Here is a 7,456-nt window from a genome sequence, read left to right as displayed (position 1 = left end):
CCCAGGCTCCTATCAATAATGCAGCAGTGGGCCTCACTGATCGCCATGGACACCAGCTCTATTTAAAAGCGCACTAAGGCAATGCAGGCCTCATCAGGACTGTTTGCTTCACTTCCTCTCTTAGGGTCCCTTGCTAATTGCTCAACACTGTCTTTACAATAGTGTCAAAAACTTAACAGAAAACTTTGAAAGTTTTGATGTACAGATATTCCAAATATCTATACTTGCATATTTTAAAATCTCGAACATGGAATGAAGAATGGCTCTGAATCACAGAAATTAAGTTTTCCCAAAAGATAAAAACATTGTATCTATTTGGCAATAGTAAGATGATGTCATCAGCAGATGTGTCCATCACCACTGAAGCAAACACAGTTTCTTGCCTCCTTACACATTTGGCTCTCCAGTGATTATTCAAATATATTTTGCTCCTCATTTTCTACCTCTTCCTCTCTTACGCCCGCCTGACCCAGTTGTTTCAGCATGACAACACTGTTCTGGAGAGCTTTGATGTGAAGCCCAGTGCTCAGGTCTGACTGGTGAGTGAAATTGGCAGAGAAGGAAGCCACTTGTCTTACAGAAGATGTCATCAATTGAGAACATAATTTCCTCATTGCACGAGCCGAATGAGCAAGATTACCTTAATTTGTCTCCATGATGAAATCCGAGTGCAATAGGGTGGATGGAGGTTTGGACAGATTACTCCCTCATTCCTGCCCACCAGTCTCCCCCATACCAGAGAGATACACTAGATGGAGCAAACACACTTGGAGCAGGACAACTCTGAGAGATATATGGAGCAAACACACTTGGAGCAGGACAACTCTGAGAGATATATGGAGCAAACACACTTGGAGCAGGACAACTCTGAGAGATATATGGAGCAAACACACTTGGAGAAGGACAACCCTGAGCCTTGTTCACTTCTGATTCCTACTTTGCTATGTACTGTACCTTTACTTGGTTCAAATGTGACTACACTCCTTTTACTAGCCCATCCCCATAGGCCTTTAAACTCACTCATTCTAAACGATTTGTTTTTTGTTTGTTTGTTTGTATTTTGTTCCGTGTCCTCAGGACCACTTAAAACAAGTTGGAGTTTTAACAAGAACATTGGGATCTACTTGAACTTTGCTGATTTCACCAAAAAAGAATGATGTGGAAAATCATTCAATGAATTGAGGCCTCCAGTGTTTTAATCAGAGCTGATGTAGCCTGCACTGCGTCTGTAATGTTTATTTGTCACTATCCCTTATGTTGATTAGGCTGTATAAATGATTACTGCTCCAATAAATGAATGATCCGACGTTTTAGATATATCCCTCGTCGAGGGAGGACCAAGTATATTAAAAGATGGCTAATCAATTTTTCAGTCATGTAATTAAATAAGCAAACATGATTCAAACGCCTCATTTCATCTGAGGCCAGCTAAAATCTCAAGCTTCTTTGTTGAATACATCTCTCATCTCCAGCATCAAAGATCTTATACAGATCAGCCGACCGATCCTCCACGGCTGTCACACACGGAACTCTGATTCCTCTGTGATAGCCTACCCAACACACCACTTGTTTGATATATTGCTCCTTTTTGCAACTGCCATATTCAAAGTTTAATAATACAATATACATGCTCCATCTGGTCGAACTGCCTGAGCGAACTTAGCTGAACTTCGCATAGGCCTAGCTGAAAGTTTTACAAACTGGTCCTCTAAAACAAATCTAAGCTTGACTTGCAGAAAGCTGAATGACCTGACTTTTGCCATGTAGGCCTACATCAGAGATTGCAATTACACACAGAAAGACTTTTACATAATTTTCCCTTTTTGAATTGACTCCTGTGCTCTTTTAGATCGTATGTTCATAGCAAAGTAAATAAAATAAAAATGCACTGCCTTATTTTACCTAAATGAATAGTGACAAAGATAAAGTTACCGATTTTCAGATTCTCTTAGGGTTTGGATCAATCTAGATCTGCTCTGATAAATAACAAAAAATAGTACTCACTCACAGACAACAAGTTTGCCACCTAGTGGTCTCTTGCTTCACTGGCGGTATCACAATGGTCAAAGTGAAAATGTTTTTTTCAAGCATCTCAATCTTATGTGGTTTATATTCAGATGTAAAGGTCTACGACTGCTCCTGAAGTGCCTACTTAGTAGAATAAGACCCATGTCTCATTACAGTGCATTTTAGTTAATAAATTACTCGCTCAGTTTGACAAGTTATGGCGCTCACGATTGTTCTTCTGTGTAACTATCGCCTGCAGTGAAATACAGCTACCACTCTCTTAAATCAATGTATTTGTGAGCAAAGCGCACCAAAATCACACAGTTACTATTTCATTTTAAACTTTGTCTGGCAGTGGAAAGCTCAGTGATTTTTTTGGCTCAGCAAGTATGCAGTACTTGACAACCCCAGGCAGCGCGCCAGAGAGCAGAGGCCCTGTGCTCTGACAGAGGTTACACTTTTCACATGGTGTTCTTCACCCTCTGGGCCACTGAGCAGGCTCTCACCAACACACACTGTCTCTCAAATACCTCCATTTGCACTGAATTACAGCGTCAAATTAAACATCCCACTGAAACAGCCAAAATAGACTGATGTCTTTTTTAATGTAGTAGTCTAATGGACTCACATCATGGGCAGTGTTTGCTTTTATCACTAGTGTTAGTATCATTGAAAGTAAGCTCCAGTTATGGGTTTTGTTCAGTTTATAAGACACTCAAACACTGAGTCAGTCTGAGAATGACATTTCCAATCAATAGATAATTATTTACATGACAACCCAGGGCTGTTTGCTGATCTCTTCCCCTCTCTTCAGTGTTTGGGGTTTTCTTTCCCTTCATTAGGCTACACTGAATGCTTGCCAACAATAGTTTGGGAACATTTCAGCCTTTTAAACGTCAAGTCCTTCAACAGATCAAATGAGAGTACAACTTTTAGTATGATTATTACCAAACCATGCAGGAAAGATTACAAAGAAATATTTCATAAAATGAAGCCAGGCCAAACAATAAAACAAACAAAATAGACTTTTGCTGTAATTAATTCCTTTCCCTTATTACTTTTGCAAACTATAGTACAATATCATTCAAAGTAAGCTACTAAAATAGACTGATTGGAGACTAATGCTTTTCTTGTATATTACACTAAACATCATTGATAGGATGTTACCTTTATATGGCTCTGGATGTTACCATACATGTATACTGGATAATGAACATAATGGCATAGTTGTAATATTATGTGTTGAATAAGTGTGATACATCGCATAAATCCAAATCCATAATGAACCCAAATCACTGCCAGGCTCAACATGGAACACAATAAAATTATGATGACACATATTAATCAGCTGTGATAAAGCTGAAGTTAGCCAGGCTGGCCTTAAATAATTACACAGCTTGTTAAATAATGTCTGGATGAATGTTACATGGGTTCCGACATTAATAATGGTAAATTCCTCAGCAATGACCCCAGTGCTTATTTTGGAGGCCATACCAGGTCCAGTCTAGCACCTAGCCAGCTGAACGTCTCCCCACTGGCCTGGTACACCACTCTCCCATGGCAGGCCTCTTCCTCTCTCATCAGTCTCCATTTAAACCTCTCAAGTTACCATAGCCACATACATTGGCCAGTGAGTCTTGAACTTCAACAATTCACCGTTAACGTCCACACCATCAACTCAGTCTGAGCAGCATGTTTTTCTAGTGTCTGTGGTATAGCATAATCTATTTGTTTTTTTAAATATATATTCTAGCAATTACATAAAGCTCAACCAGCATTCACCTCTCCTTCTTTAATGGGTCTTATGTGTTTAGTGACTAAATGTCTCTGAAAACACACACATTGAGTCTTAGCACTTAGAGAAACGGACAGCTTTAAGTTCTCCAGCAAACAGCCAAAGAATAAGTCATGGATGCTCAGGGAGAGGGAACCATAAAGCACATTACATGTTAGTGCATGCTTTATATTCAGCTCCATACATCAGCTACATGGCTTCCCATAGCCTGTTTATGCCTCATTGCTTGTGAGATCCTGTTGAGATGTTCTCCTTAGAACTATTTGCTTACATTTTCACATTTTCATAGGTGGGACTACAATGACTACATTCATGTCGTTAGATGTTTATATAGATGTTTGTAGAAATCTAGAAAATTATTTTTTCACTGCTATATCCCTATAGCCAGTATTATCTTTTCTGCCATTTGCTGACATTGTCTGCAAAATAATAGACAGAAAAGGTTGCCTGATTATTACCCTGGTTGGTCATTATAAATGGATCTTGTTGCTGTTGCTGACAGCAGAAACCAGTTGTCTTAGCAACATTCCTATTTGATGTGGGTACTGCTAGCTAATCATTCTAATGAACTACAGCTGCTTATATTACAAATGCAATATTCATAATCATGGAAATATGTTCAGATAAAAGGAACAAACAGACATAAATAACAAGGCTACTTTAGAAGCTGCACTTGATTCCCCCTGCATCTGAGAGGATTAAATACAATCATCCAGTGTCTATGTAAAGTGATATTCAGTTTTTATGGGTTAAAATGTTGGTACTTGACATGATTATTACACACACACACACACACACACACACACACACACACACACACACACACACACACACACACACTTTTTACCATTTCAGTAGAACATTGGCAGGAATGACCAAAGGCTCAGAAAGAGAAGAGCGGGTAAACAAGGCCAGACTTCACCACATCAAAATGAGTCCCACCACACAGCTGCTCCACATCCCCCTGTCCTGCACACAAATAGCCCTGCCCGCTCACATGCAGGAGTAGAGGAACTTACATGACACGCACGCACGCACGCACGCACGCACGCACGCACGCACGCACGCACGCACGCACACACACACACACACACACACACACACACACACATACACACACACACACACAGTACTTCTAGTACTTCAGACTTGTAACCGGAGGGTTGCCGGTTCGAACCCCGACCCGTAGGCACGGCTGAAGTGCCCTTGAGCAAGGCACCTAACCCCTCAATGCTCCCCGAGCGCCACTGTTGATGCAGGCAGCTCACTGCGCCGGGATTAGTGTGTGCTTCACCTCACTGTGTGTACACTGTGTGCTGTGTGTGTTTCACTAATTCACAGATTGGGATAAATGCAGAGACCAAATTTCCCTCACGGGATCAAAAAAGTATACTACTTATACTTATACTATACATGCATGTGCAGGCTGAACAACTAATTAATAGGGTTTGCTTTTGTCACCAGAGCTGATTTATTTAAAGCTTTTGTTTTTGATATTTCACGGATTGAAAATCGAATCTTTTAAAACAGAGCATATTTCATCATCCTCTTATGGAAAATATGTATGCATATTATGCTTTAATACATACCAAAGAGCCTGAGCTCCAATACACTTCTGATGGTCCATTCACTGAAGGTCTCCCCCGTTAGCTCATCCTGGTGTTTTCTCAGTGTAATTAAATCACAGCCCGGGTCTCTTGGGGGGTCTGTCCATTTGGAGTTGGGGCCAACTGTTCCCCACAGGTTGGTGGGGGAGTTGTTTTTGTTGGAATCATTCCCTGGGATCAGGTTTCCTTACTGGGAATCGCTGCCTTAGAAAAACAATGCTGCCATATATGAATAAATATATAAATACACAAAGCAGGGCCCCCAAATCACAGTGTACGCAGTAATCCTGCCTCCAGCCACTGAGAATGTATATGTGCAGAGTCGTATGGCAGCCATACAGTAGGTGCTGTTGCACTAGAGGGCCGCCCGGTCCCTTTCTCTCTGAACAGGACTGGCTGATTTATTATTGAAGGACACACACTGGCGCTGCTCCCAAGTGCCCTTGGATTTTGTCCCATAACTGGAACCAGTGCTCTGATTAGAGGAGGTCTTGATGTTTGTTGTCAACTCCTTAGTTGTAGAGACACGGGAAAGATGGTAGCTGTGTGTGTGTGTGTGTGTGTGTGTGTGTGTGTGTGTGTGTGTGTGTGTGTGTGTGTGTGTGTGTATGGTTGTGAGAGTTGTGGTGTGCTGACATGCCGCTCCTGTTGGGTGTTGATTTAATATGGCTATGTTGAACAGCACTATCCTAGTGTGGCAGAGAAAGCTGTCAACCAACTCACCCATTCATGCACCTGATCAAGACACTTCAACCTGAAGGAGGAATTTATTTACTCAAACTAACTTTTGCCTGAAGAAGACCCAGCAGGGTCGAAATGTTGCCTGTTGTGCATTAAATAATTGGGAGTCAAAAGCAGTGTTGCGGACATTGTATTTTTTCAATCAAACTAACTTGTACCATAAAATATCAGCTTTAAAACAATGTTGATAATACACTGACTTATAAGACTGTGAATGGCATGTCTGACATTACATGTGCCCAGAATGTCTGGTGTTGCACTATGTGACTGTGCTGTAGTGGGCATGATGCTTCTTGTCAGTTTTCACACATTTGTGCTAAAAAGGTGGCCAGTACGTTGAGAATGGGCGAGGGGAATTCTCCGACACATTGTGTCGCCACTTGTGGAACTGGATCTTGTATCTTGCTGTTATTCACATGGACCATTTTGTTGATGTCACCATCCTCCATTAGAGTGTGTGCTTTCATGACGAGCTCTCTGCTCCAGAAGAAATCCCACAGCTCTCACTGGGCGGCAGGCTCCCATGCCGGACTGCTTGGCCTGGCTGAGGTCTGATGACGGGGCCCTCTTTGAACAATACACACAGGAAGTGTTTTTTTTTTTCTCGGCTGGCTCTGCCTTATGGATGGATTCTGCTGTTCACAGAAGAGACTGCTCCGCACACAGAGCTCTGGCCAGACCTGCTCCACGGCTCACAGCCCCACATGCTGTCTTCATCCTCTGTGTGCTTCCCCTTCTCCTCAGATCACAAATGACTCGCCTTCACTAAACCCCTGAGATGAGGCTGTTTAATTGACTTTTTAAACTTCAAATCTATTTGTATGAAGAAACAATCCTGTCACCCATCATAAACTTAACACAAATCTGGGTTTCGCTATGCAAATGTTAGGGATACTCTAGGAAAAGTCAGCAAATTTCAAGTCGAAAACAGATCATTAAGGGGTGGTTTCTATGCTGTTAAAAATAGTGGCAGGGTTCACACACACAAGGGTTCAAATGTCTTGGAATGAAACGAGATGTAGAAGAATATGAGAATGGTGCTTGTGTGTGTGTGTGTGTGTGTGTGTGTGTGTGTGTGCGCGCGTGTGTGTGCATGCGTGCGTGCGTGTGTGTGTGTGCATGAGAGAGAGAGAGAGATATCCAGCTGTAGATATGTGCACACCATTCACTATTTTCCTTTGAGGCAGTACTGCTTTAACAAAGCTGTGAAAAAGGATGCTCTTCAAATCCAGTAGATTCCAGTAGAGATTGCAAGCCCAGATTAAATGAAAGTGAAGCCATTCTGTTGGCTGAAACAGTTTCACAC

This window comes from Alosa sapidissima, chromosome 1 (assembly GCF_018492685.1).
Source record: "Alosa sapidissima isolate fAloSap1 chromosome 1, fAloSap1.pri, whole genome shotgun sequence".
Classification (NCBI taxonomy): Eukaryota; Metazoa; Chordata; class Actinopteri; order Clupeiformes; family Clupeidae; genus Alosa; species Alosa sapidissima.
This window is presented reverse-complemented; position numbering follows the sequence as displayed.